A 13,195-nucleotide genomic window follows, 5' to 3' on the forward strand; every position below is an offset into this window, starting at 1 on the left:
TGTGAATTCGTCAATGTTTGGGACTGAGGGATGCAGTAAAGAAGGATTAGTGGATCGGAAATGTGATTGTCGTATCCCAAAAGAAAATCCTGTCGTCTCCATAGAAACGTTACTCGATTTAGAAGGAAATGTCTTAGAACACATAGTACTCGTATTTCATAGCGACGCAATTTCCGTGTGAATTCGTCAATGTTTGGGAGTGAGGGATGCAGTAAAGAAGGATTAGTGGATCGGAAATGAGATTGTCGTATCCCAAAAGAAATTCCTGTCGTTTCCATAGAAACGTTACTCGATTTAGAAGGAAATGTCTTAGAACACATAATACTCGTATTTCGTAGCGACGGAATTTCCGTGTGAATTCGTCAATGTGTGGGAGTGAGGGATGCAGTAAAGAAGGATTAGTGGACCGGAAATGTGATTGTCGTATCCCAAAAGAAAATCCTGTCATTTCCATAGAAACGTTACTCGATTTAGAAGGAAATGTCTTAGAACACATAGTACTCGTATTTCATAGCGACGCAATTTCCGTGTGAATTCGTCAATGTGTGGGAGTGAGGGATGCAGTAAAGAAAGATTAGTTTATCGGAAATGTGATTGTCGTATCCCAAAAGAAAATCCTGTCGTTTCCATAGAAACGTTAATCGATTTAGAAGGAAATGTCTTAGAACACATAGTACTCGTATTTCATAGCGACGCAATTTCCGTGTGAATTCGTCAATGTGTGGGAGTGAGGGATGCAGTAAAGAAGGATTAGTGGATCGGAAATGAGATTGTCGTATCCCAAAAGAAAATCCTGTCGTTTCAATAGAAACGTTACTCGATTTAGAAGGAAATGTCTTAGAACACATAGTACTCGTATTTCATACCGACACAATTTCCGTGTGAATTCGTCAATGTGTGGGAGTGAGGGATGCAGTGAAGACTGATTAGTGGATCGGAAATGTGATTGTCGTATCCCAAAAGAAAATCCTGTCGTTTCCATAGCAACGTTACTCGATTTAGAAGGAAATGTGTTAGAACACATAGTTTTCGTATTTCATAGCGACGCAATTTCCGTGTGAATTCGTCAATGTTTGGGAGTGGGGGATGCAGTAAAGAAATATAAGTGGATCGGAAATGAGATTGTCGTATCCCAAAAGAAAATCCTGTCGTTTCCATAAAAACGTTACTCGATTTAGAAGGAAATGTCTTAGAACACATAGTACTCGTATTTCATAGCGACGCAATTTCCGTGTGAATTCGTCAGTGTGTGGGAGTGAGGGATGCAGTAAAGAAGGATTAGTGGATCGGAAATGTGATTGTCGTATCCCAAAAGAAAATCCTGTCGTTTCCATAAAAACGTTACTCGATTTACAAGGAAATGTCTTAGAACACATAGTACTCGTATTTCATAGCGACGCAATTTCCGTGTGAATTCTTCAATGTGTGGGAGTGAGGGATGCAGTAAAGAAGGATTAGTGGATCGGTAATGAGATCGTCGTATCCCAAAAGAAAATCCTGTCGTTTCCATAGAAGCGTTACTCGATTTAGAAGGAAATGTCTTAGAACACATAATACTCGTATTTCGTAGCAACGGAATTTCCGTGTGAATTCGTCAATGTGTGGGAGTGAGGGATGCAGTAATGAAGGATTAGTGGATCGGAAATGTGATTGTCGTATACCAAAAGAAAATCCTGTCGTTTCCATAGAAACGTTACTCGATTTAGAAGGAAATGTCTCAGAACACATAGTACTCGTATTTCATAGCGACGCAATTTCCGTGTGAATTCGTCAATATGTGGGAGTGAGGGATGCAGTAAAGAAGGATTAGTGGATCTGAAATGTGATTGTCGTAACCCAAAAGAAAATCCTGTCGTTTCCATAGAAACGTTACTCGATTTAGAAGGAAATGTCTTAGAACACATAATACTCGTATTTTGTAGCGACGGAATTTCCGTGTGAATTCGTCAATGTTTGGGAGTGAGGGATGCAGTAAAGAAGGATTAGTGGATCATAAATGAGATTGTCGTATCCCAAAAGAAAATCCTGTCGTTTCCATAGGAAGGTTACTCGATTTAGAAGGAAATGTCTTAGAACACATAGTACTCGTATTTCATAGCTACGCAATTTCCGTGTGAATTCGTCAATGTTTGGGAGTGAGGGATGCAATAAAGAACGATTAGTGGATCGGAAATGTGATTGTCGTATCCCAAAAGAAAATCCTGTCGTTTCCATAGAAACGTTACTCGATTTAGAAGGAAATGTCTTAGAACACATAGTACTCGTATTTCATAGCGACGCAATTTCCGTGTGAATTCGTCAATGTTTGGGAGTGTGGGATGCAGTAAAGAACGATTAGTGGATCGGAAATGAGATTGTCGTATCCCAAAAGAAAATCCTGTCGTTTCCATAGAAACGTTACTCGATTTAGAAGGAAATGTCTTAGAACACATAGTACTCGTATTTCATAGCGACGCAATTTCCGTGTGAATTAGTCATGGTTTGGGAGTGAGGGATGCAGTAAAGAAGGATTAGTGGATCAGAAATGAGATTGTCGTATCCCAAAAGGAAATCCTGTCGTTTCCTTAGAAACGTTACTCGATTTAGAAGGAAATGTCTTAGAACACATAGTACTCGTATTTCATAGCGACGCAATTTCTGTGTGAATTCGTAAATGTTTGGGAGTGATGGATGCAGTAAAGAACGATTAGTGGATCGGAAATGTGATTGTCGTATCCCAAAAGAAAATCCTGTCGTTTCCATAGAAACGTTACTCGATTTAGAAGGAAATGTCTTAGAACACATAGTACTCGTATTTCATAGCGACGGAATTTCCGTGTGAATTCGTCAATGTTTGGGGGTGATGGATGCAGTAAAGAACGATTAGTGGATTGGAAATGTGATTGTCGTATCACAAAAGAAAATCCTGTCGTTTCCATAGAAACGTTACTCGATTTAGAAGGAAATGTCTTAGAACACATAGTACTCGTATTTCATAGCGACGGAATTTCCGTGTGAATTCGTCAATTTTTGGGAGTGAGGGATGCAGTAAAGAAGGATTAGTGGATCGGAAATGAGATTGTCGTATCCCAATAGAAAATCCTGTCGTTTCCATAGAAACGTTACTCGATTTAGAAGGAAATGTCTTAGAACACATAGTACTCGTATTTCATAGCGACGGAATTTCCGTGTGAATTCGTCAATGTTTGGGAGTGAGGGATGCAGTAAAGAAGGATTAGTGGATCGGAAATGTGATTGTCGTATCCCAAAAGAAAATCTTGTCGTTTCCATAGAAACGTTACTCGATTTAGAAGGAAATGTCTTAGAACACATAGTACTCGTATTTCATAGCGACGGAATTTCCGTGTGAATTCGTCAATGTTTGGGAGTGAGGGATGCAGTAAAGAAGGATTAGTGGATCGGAAGTGACATTGTCGTATCCCAAAAGAAAATCCTGTCGTTTCAAATGAAACGTTACTCCATTTAGAAGGAAATGTCTTAGAACACTTAGTACTCGTATTTCATAGCGACGGAATTTCCGTGTGAATTCGTCAATGTTTTGGAGTGAGGGATGCAGTAAAGAAGGATTAGTGGATCGGAAGTGAGATTGTCGTATCCCAAAAGAAAATCCTGTCGTTTCCATAGAAACGTTACTCGATTTAGAAGGAAATGTCTTAGAACACATAGTACTCGTATTTCATAGCGACGGAATTTCCGTGTGAATTCGTCAATGTTTGGGAGTGAGGGATGCAGTAAAGAAGGATTAGTGTATCGGAAGTGAGATTGTCGTATCCCAAAAGAAAATCCTGTCGTTTCCATAGAAACGTTACTCGATTTAGGAGAAAATGTCTTAGAACACATAGTACACGTATTTCACAGCGACGGAATTTCCGTGTGAATTCGCCAATGTTTGGGAGTGAGGGATGCAGTAGAGAAGGATTAGTGGATCGGAAGTGAGATTGTCGTATCCTAAAAGAAAATCCTGTCGTTTCCATAGAAACGTTACTCGATTTAGAAGGAAATGTCTTAGAACACATAGTACTCGTATTTCATAGCGACGGAATTTCCGTGTGAATTCGTCAATGTTTGGGAGTGAGGGATGCAGTAAAGAAGGATTAGTGGATCGGAAATGTGATTGTCGTATCCCAAAAGAAAATCCTGTCGTTTCCATAGAAACGTTACTCGATTTAGAATGAAATGTCTTAGAACACATAGTACTCGTATTTCATAGCGACGGAATTTCCGTGTGAATTCGTCAATGTTTGGGAGTGAGGGATGCAGTAAAGAAGGATTAGTGGATCGGAAATGTGATTGTCGTATCCCAAAAGAAAATCCTGACGTTTCCATAGAAACGTTACTCGATTTAGAAGGAAATGTCTTAGAACACATAGTACTCGCATTTCATAGCGACGGAATTTCCGTGTGAATTCGTCAATGTTTGGGAGTGAGGGATGCAGTAAAGAAGGATTAGTGGATCGGAAATGTGATTGTCGTATCCCAAAAGAAAATCCTGTCGTTTCCATAGAAACGTTACTCGATTTAGAAGGAAATGTCTTAGAACACATAGTACTCGTATTTCATAGCGACGGAATTTCCGTGTGAATTCGTCAATGTTTGGGAGTGAGGGATGCAGTAAAGAGGGATTAGTGGATCGGAAGTGAGATTGTCGTATCCCAAAAGAAAATCCTGTCGTTTCCATAGAAACGTTACTCGATTTAGAAGGAAATGTCTTAGAACACATAGTACTCGTATTTCACAGCGACGGAATTTCCGTGTGAATTCGTCAATGTTTGGGAGTGAGGGATGCAGTAAAGAAGGATTATTGGTTTGGAAATGAGATTGTCGTATACCAAATGAAAATCCTGTCGTTTCCATAGAAACGTTACTCGATTTAAATGGAAATGTCTTAGAACACATAGTACTCGTATTTCACAGCGACGCAATTTCCGTGTGAATTCGTCAAAGTTTGGGAGTGAGGGATGCAGTAAAGAAGGATTAGTGGATCGGAAGTGAGATTGTCGTATCCCAAAAGAAAATCCTGTCGTTTCCATAGAAACGTTACTCGATTTAGAAGGAAATGTCTTAGAACACATAGTACTCGTATTTCATAGCGACGGAATTTCCGTGTGAATTCGTCAATTTTTGGGAGTGAGGGATGCAGTAAAGAAAGATTAGTGGATCGGAAATGAGATTGTCGTATCCCAATAGAAAATCCTGTGTTTCCATAGAAACGTTACTCGATTTAGAAGGAAATGTCTTAGAACACATAGTACTCGTATTTCACAGCGATGGAATTTCCGTGTGAATTCGTCAATGTTTGGGAGTGAGGGATGCAGTAAAGAAGGATTAGTGGATCGGAAATGTGATTGTCGTATCCCAAAAGAAAATCTTGTCGTTTCCATAGAAACGTTACTCGATTTAGAAGGAAATGTCTTAGAACACATAGTACTCGTATTTCATAGCGACGGAATTTCCGTGTGAGTTCGTCAATGTTTGGGAGTGAGGGATGCAGTAAAGAAGGATTAGTGGATCGGAAGTGACATTGTCGTATCCCAAAAGAAAATCCTGTCGTTTCAATTGAAACGTTACTCCATTTAGAAGGAAATGTCTTAGAACACTTAGTACTCGTATTTCATAGCGACGGAATTTCCGTGTGAATTCGTCAATGTTTTGGAGTGAGGGATGCAGTAAAGAAGGATTAGTGGATCGGAAGTGAGATTGTCGTATCCCAAAAGAAAATCCTGTCGTTTCCATAGAAACGTTACTCGATTTAGAAGGAAATGTCTTAGAACACATAGTACTCGTATTTCATAGCGACGGAATTTCCGTGTGAATTCGTCAATGTTTGGGAGTGAGGGATGCAGTAAAGAAGGATTAGTGTATCGGAAGTGAGATTGTCGTATCCCAAAAGAAAATCCTGTCGTTTCCATAGAAACGTTACTCGATTTAGGAGAAAATGTCTTAGAACACATAGTACACGTATTTCACAGCGACGGAATTTCCGTGTGAATTCGCCAATGTTTGGGAGTGAGGGATGCAGTAGAGAAGGATTAGTGGATCGGAAGTGAGATTGTCGTATCCTAAAAGAAAATCCTGTCGTTTCCATAGAAACGTTACTCGATTTAGAAGGAAATGTCTTAGAACACATAGTACTCGTATTTCATAGCGACGGAATTTCCGTGTGAATTCGTCAATGTTTGGGAGTGAGGGATGCAGTAAAGAAGGATTAGTGGATCGGAAATGTGATTGTCGTATCCCAAAAGAAAATCCTGTCGTTTCCATAGAAACGTTACTCGATTTAGAATGAAATGTCTTAGAACACATAGTACTCGTATTTCATAGCGACGGAATTTCCGTGTGAATTCGTCAATGTTTGGGAGTGAGGGATGCAGTAAAGAAGGATTAGTGGATCGGAAATGTGATTGTCGTATCCCAAAAGAAAATCCTGACGTTTCCATAGAAACGTTACTCGATTTAGAAGGAAATGTCTTAGAACACATAGTACTCGCATTTCATAGCGACGGAATTTCCGTGTGAATTCGTCAATGTTTGGGAGTGAGGGATGCAGTAAAGAAGGATTAGTGGATCGGAAATGTGATTGTCGTATCCCAAAAGAAAATCCTGTCGTTTCCATAGAAACGTTACTCGATTTAGAAGGAAATGTCTTAGAACACATAGTACTCGTATTTCATAGCGACGGAATTTCCGTGTGAATTCGTCAATGTTTGGGAGTGAGGGATGCAGTAAAGAGGGATTAGTGGATCGGAAGTGAGATTGTCGTATCCCAAAAGAAAATCCTGTCGTTTCCATAGAAACGTTACTCGATTTAGAAGGAAATGTCTTAGAACACATAGTACTCGTATTTCACAGCGACGGAATTTCCGTGTGAATTCGTCAATGTTTGGGAGTGAGGGATGCAGTAAAGAAGGATTATTGGTTTGGAAATGAGATTGTCGTATACCAAATGAAAATCCTGTCGTTTCCATAGAAACGTTACTCGATTTAAATGGAAATGTCTTAGAACACATAGTACTCGTATTTCACAGCGACGCAATTTCCGTGTGAATTCGTCAAAGTTTGGGAGTGAGGGATGCAGTAAAGAAGGATTAGTGGATCGGAAGTGAGATTGTCGTATCCCAAAAGAAAATCCTGTCGTTTCCATAGAAACGTTACTCGATTTAGAAGGAAATCTCTTAGAACACATAGTACTCGTATTTCATAGCGACGGAATTTCCGTGTGAATTCGTCAATGTTTGGGAGTGAGGGATGCAGTAAAGAAGGATTAGTGGATCGAAAGTGAGATTGTCGTATCCCAAAAGAAAATCCTGTCGTTTCCATAGAAACGTTACTCGATTTAGAAGGAAATGTCTTAGAACACATAGTACTCGTATTTCACAGCGACGGAATTTCCGTGTGAATTCGTCAATGTTTGGGAGTGAGGGATGCAGTAAAGAAGCATTATTGGTTTGGAAATGAGATTGTCGTATCCCAAAAGAAAATCCTGTCGTTTCCATAGAAACGTTACTCGATTTAGAAGGAAATGTCTTAGAACACATAGTACTCGTATTTCATAGCGACGCAATATCCGTGTGAATTCGTCAATGTTTGGGAGTGAGGGATGCAGTAAAGAAGGATTAGTGGATCGGAAATGAGATTGTCGTATCCCAAAAGAAAATCCTGTCGTTTCCATAGAAACGTTACTCGATTTAGAAGGAAATGTCTTAGAACACATAGTACTCGTATTTCATACCGACGCAATTTCCGTGTGAATTCGTCAATGTTTGGGAGTGAGGGATGCAGTAAAGAACGATTAGTGGATCGGAAATGTGATTGTCGTATCCCAAAAGAAAATCCTGTCGTTTCCATAGAAACGTTACTCGATTTAGAAGGAAATGTCTTAGAACACATAGTACACGTATTTCACAGCGACGGAATTTCCGTGTGAATTCGTCAATGTTTGGGAGTGAGGGATGCAGTAAAGAAGGATTAGTGGATCGTAAATGAGATTGTCGTATCCCAAAAGAAAATCCTGTCGTTTCCATAGAAACGTTACTCGATTTAGAAGGAAATGTCTTAGAACACATAGTACTCGTATTTCACAGCGACGCAATTTCCGTGTGAATTCGTCAATGTTTGGGAGTGAGGGATGCAGTAAAGAACGATTAGTGGATCGGAAATGTGATTGTCGTATCCCAAAAGAAAATCCTGTCGTTTCCATAGAAACGTTACTCGATTTAGAAGGAAATGTCTTAGAACACATAGTACCCGTATTTCTTAGCGACGGAATTTCCGTGTGAATTCGTCAATGTTTGGGAGTGAGGGATGCAGTAAAGAACGATTAGTGGATCGGAAATGTGATTGTCGTATCCCAAAAGAAAACCTGTCGTTTCCATAGAAGCGTTACTCGATTTAGAAGGAAATGTCTTAGAACACATAGTACACGTATTTCACAGCGACGCAATTTCCGTGTGAATTCGTCAATGTTTGGGAGTGAGGGATGCAGTAAAGAAGGATTAGTGGATCGGAAATGAGATTGTCGTATCCCAAAAGAAAACCCTGTCGTTTCCATAGAAACGTTACTCGATTTAGAAGGAAATGTATTAGAACTCATAGTACTCGTATTTCACAGCGACGGAATTTCCGTGTGAATTCGTCAATGTTTGGGAGTGAGGGATGCAGTAAAGAACGATTAGTGGATCGGAAATGTGATTGTCGTATCCCAAAAGAAAATCCTGTCGTTTCCATAGAAACGTTACTCGATTTAGAAGTAAATGTCTTAGAACACATAGTACACGTATTTCATAGCGACGGAATTTCCGTGTGAATTCGTCAATGTTTGGGAGTGAGGGATGCAGTAAAGAACGATTAGTGGATCGGAAATGTGATTGTCGTATCCCAAAAGAAAATCCTGTCGTTTCCATAGAAACGTTACTCGATTTAGAAGGGAATGTCTTAGAACACATAGTACTCGTATTTCATAGCGACGGAATTTCCGTGTGAATTCGTCAATGTTTGGGAGTGACTGATGCAGTAAAGAACGATTAGTGAATCGGAAATGTGATTGTCGTATCCCAAAAGAAAATCCTGTCAATTCCATAGAAACGTTACTCGATTTAGAAGGAAATGTCTTAGAACACATAGTACACGTATTTCTTAGCGACGGAATTTCCGTGTGAATTCGTCAATGTTTGGGAGTGAGGGATGCAGTAAAGAACGATTAGTGGATCGGAAATGTGATTGTCGTATCCCAAAAGAAATTCCTGTCGTGTCCATAGAAGCGTTACTCGATTTAGAAGGAAATGTCTTAGAACACATAGTACACGTATTTCACAGCGACGCAATTTCCGTGTGAATTCGTCAATGTTTGGGAGTGAGGGATGCAGTAAAGAAGGATTAGTGGATCGGAAATGAGATTGTCGTATCCCAAAAGAAAACCCTGTCGTTTCCATAGAAACGTTACTCGATTTAGAAGGAAATGTATTAGATCTCATAGTACTCGTATTTCACAGCGACGGAATTTCCGTGTGAATTCGTCAATGTTTGGGAGTGAGGGATGCAGTAAAGAACGATTAGTGGATCGGAAATGTGATTGTCGTATCCCAAAAGAAAATCCTGTCGTTTCCATAGAAACGTTACTCGATTTAGAAGGAAATGTATTAGAACTCATAGTACTCGTATTTCACAGCGGCGGAATTTCCGTGTAAATTCGTCAATGTTTGGGAGTGAGGGATGCAGTAAAGAACGATTAGTGGATCGGAAATGTGATTGTCGTATCCCAAAAGAAAATCCTGTCGTTTCCATAGAAACGTTACTCGATTTAGAAGGGAATGTCTTAGAACACATAGTACTCGTATTTCATAGCGACGGAATTTCCGTGTGAATTCGTCAATGTTTGGGAGTGAGGGATGCAGTAAAGAACGATTAGTGGATCGGAAATGTGATTGTCGTATCCCAAAAGAAAATCCTGTCGTTTCCATAGAAACGTTACTCGATTTAGAAGTAAATGTCTCAGAACACATAGTACACGTATTTCATAGCGACGGAATTTCCGTGTGAATTTGTCAATGTTTGGGAGTGAGGGATGCAGTAAAGAACGATTAGTGGATCGGAAATGTGATTGTCGTATTCCAAAAGAAAATCCTGTCGTTTCCATAGAAACGTTACTCGATTTAGAAGGAAATGTCTTAGAACACATAGTACTCGTATTTCACAGCTCCGCAATTTCCGTGTGAATTCGTCAATGTTTGGGAGTGAGGGATGCAGTAAAGAACGATTAGTGGATCGGAAATGTGATTGTCGTATCCCAAAAGAAAATCCTGTCGTTTCCATAGAAACGTTACTCGATTTAGAAGGAAATGTCTTAGAACACATAGTACACGTATTTCTTAGCGACGGAACTTCCGTGTGAATTCGTCAATGTTTGGGAAAGAGGGATGCAGTAAAGAACGATTAGTGGATCGGAAATGTGATTGTCGTATCCCAAAAGAAAATCCTGTCGTTTCCATAGAAGCGTTACTCGATTTAGAAGGAAATGTCTTAGAACACATAGTACACGTATTTCACAGCGACGGAATTTCCGTGTGAATTCGTCAATGTTTGGGAGTGAGGGATGCAGTAAAGAAGGATTAGTGGATCGGAAATGAGATTGTCGTATCCCAAAAGAAAATCCTGTCGTTTCCATAGAAACGTTACTCGATTTAGAAGGAAATGTCTTAGAACTCATAGTACTCATATTTCACAGCGACGGAATTTCCGTGTGAATTCGTCAATGTTTGGGAGTGAGGGATGCAGTAAAGAACGATTAGTGGATCGGAAATGTGATTGGCGTATCCCAAAAGAAAATCCTGTCGTTTCCATAGAAACGTTACTCGATTTAGAAGTAAATGTCTTAGAACACATAGTACACGTATTTCATAGCGACGGAATTTCCGTCTGAATTCGTCAATGTTTGGGAGTGAGGGATGCAGTAAAGAACGATTAGTGGATCGGAAATGTGATTGTCGTATCCCAAAAGAAAATCCTGTCGTTTCCATAGAAACGTTACTCGATTTAGAAGGAAATGTCTTAGAACACATAGTACTCGTATTTCATAGCGACGGAATTTCCGTGTGAATTCGTCAATGTTTGGGAGTGAGGGATGCAGTAAAGAACGATTAGTGGATCGGAAATGTGATTGTCGTATCCCGAAAGAAAATCCTGTCGTTTCCATAGAAACGTTACTCGATTTAGAAGGAAATGTCTTAGAACACATAGTATTCGTATTTCACAGCGACGGAATTTCCGTGTGAATTCGTCAGTGTTTGATAGTGAGGGATGCAGTAAAGAAGGATTATTGGTTTGGAAATGAGATTGTCGTATCCCAAAAGAAAATCCTGTCGTTTCCATAGAAACGTAACTCGATTTAGAAGGAAATGTCTTACAACACATAGTACTCGTATTTCATAGCGACGCAATATCCGTGTGAATTCGTCAATGTTTGGGAGTGAGGGATGCAGTAAAGAAGGATTAGTGGATCGGTAATGAGATTGTCGTATCCCAAAAGAAAATCCTGTCGTTTCCATAGAAACGTTACTCGATTGACAAGGAAATGTCTTAGAACACATAGTACTCGTATTTCATAGCGACGCAATTTCCGTGTGAATTCGTCAATGTTTGGGAGTGAGGGATGCAGTAAAGAACGATTAGTGGATCGGAGATGAGATTGTCGTATCCCAAAAGAAAATCCTGCCGTTTCCATAGAAACGTTACTCGATTTAGAAGGAAATGTCTTAGAACACATAGTACTCGTAATTCACAGCGATGGAATTTCCGTGTGAATTCGTCAATGTTTGGGAGTGAGGGATGCAGTAAAGAAGGATTAGTGGATCGGAAATGTGATTGTCGTATCCCAAAAGAAAATCCTGTCGTTTCCATAGAAACGTTACTCGCTTTAGAAGGAAATGTCTTAGAACACATAGTACTCGTATTTCACAGCAACGGAATTTCCGTGTGAATTCGTCAATGTTTGGGAGTGAGGGATGCAGTAAAGAACCATTAGTGGATCGGAAATGTGATTGTCGTATCCCAAAAGAAAATCCTGTCGTTTCCATAGAAACGTTACTCGATTTAGAAGGAAATGTCTTAGAACACATAGTACTCTTATTTCATAGCGACGCAATTTCCGTGTGCATTCGTCAATGTTTGGGAGTGAGGGATGCAGTAATGAACCATTAGTGGATCGGAAATGAGATTGTCGTATCCCAAAAGAAAATCCTGTCGTTTCCATAGAAACGTTACTCGATTTAGAAGGAAATGTCTTAGAACACATAGTACTCGTATTTCATAGCGACGGAATTTCCGTGTGAATTCGTCAATGTTTGGGAGTGAGGGATGCAGTAAAGAAGGATTAGTGGATCGGAAATGAGGTTGTCGTAACCCAAAATAAAATCCTGTCGTTTCCATAGAAACGTTACTCGATTTAGAAGGAAATGTCTTAGATCACATAGTACTCGTACTTCATAGCGACGCAATTTCCGTGTGAATTCGTCAATGATTGGGTGTGAGGGATGCGGTAAAGAAGGATTAGTGGATCGGAAATGTGATTGCCGTATCCCAAAAGAAAATCCTGTCGTTTCCACAGAAACGTTACACGATTTAGAAGGAGAAGTCATAGAACCCATAGTACTCGTATTTCATAGCGACGCAATTTCCGTGTGAATTCGTCAATGTGTGGGAGTGAGGGATGCAGTAAAGAAGGATAAGTGGATCGGAAATGAGATTGTCGTATCCCAAAAGAAAATCCTGTCGTTTCCATAGAAACGTTACTCGATTTAGGAGGAGAAGTCGTAGAACCCATAGTACTCGTATTTCATAGCGACGCAATTTCCGTGTGAATTCGTCAATGTGTGGGTGTGAGGGATGCAGTAAAGAAGGATTAGTGGATCGGAAATGAGACTGTGGTATCCCAAAAGAAAATCCTGCCGTTTCCATAGAAACGTTACTCGATTTAGAAGGAAATGTCTTAGAACACATAGTACTCGTATTTCATAGCGACGCAATTTCCGTGTGAATTCGTCAATGTGTGGGAGTGAGGGAAGCAGTAAAGAAGGATTAGTGGATCGGAAATGAGATTGTCGTATCCCAAAAGAAAATCCTGTCGTTTCCATAGAAACGTTACTCGATTTAGAAGGAAATGTCTTAGAACACATAGTACTCGTATTTCACAGCGACGCAATTT

The sequence above is a fragment of the Schistocerca americana genome, chromosome 5 (assembly GCF_021461395.2).
Source record: "Schistocerca americana isolate TAMUIC-IGC-003095 chromosome 5, iqSchAmer2.1, whole genome shotgun sequence".
NCBI classification, from domain to species: Eukaryota; Metazoa; Arthropoda; class Insecta; order Orthoptera; family Acrididae; genus Schistocerca; species Schistocerca americana.